At 30.4% G+C, this 401-nt stretch overlaps 1 protein-coding gene across 1 annotated transcript in view; it reads left to right on the forward strand.

Annotated features, from left to right (window-relative positions):
• Window positions 1-401, forward strand: part of ATP7A (ATPase copper transporting alpha) — a gene marked incomplete at its 3' end in the record, with an annotated part of 73,629 nt that overhangs the window by 73,026 nt on the left and 202 nt on the right.

Here is a 401-nt window from a genome sequence, read left to right on the forward strand (position 1 = left end):
TCTTTCCAGGAAGAAGCATAAAATACCATTTACTTTTGTTTTTAAAAATAAAATAAAATAAAATAAATAAAATAATTACTTGCAGTGATTTCTTTCCCCCAGTTATAAAATGCTACTTTTATCTCAATCCTCCCCTTTAACGTTAAAAAGAAAAAAAAGTATTAGTTTTCAGTTTAATTTGCCTTTAAATGAACTAAAGTATTTGGGCCTATTGGCTGGTACTTCTCAAAGGAAAGAAAAAGAATCTTTTAGTATCCAATAAGGTCTCTCTTTCCATTTTCCTATTACTGCCTTCATTAGTAGTCCCTATGTCACTCTGAAATTTTCACACCTAAATGTGGAAATTTGTCACAGGTTTTGTGGAATACAGTCTGTGTGGCCTTTGAGACATTTTGAGTTAA

This window comes from Crocuta crocuta, unplaced genomic scaffold (assembly GCF_008692635.1).
Source record: "Crocuta crocuta isolate KB4526 unplaced genomic scaffold, BGI_CrCroc_1.0 scaffold1353, whole genome shotgun sequence".
NCBI lineage: Eukaryota > Metazoa > Chordata > Mammalia > Carnivora > Hyaenidae > Crocuta > Crocuta crocuta.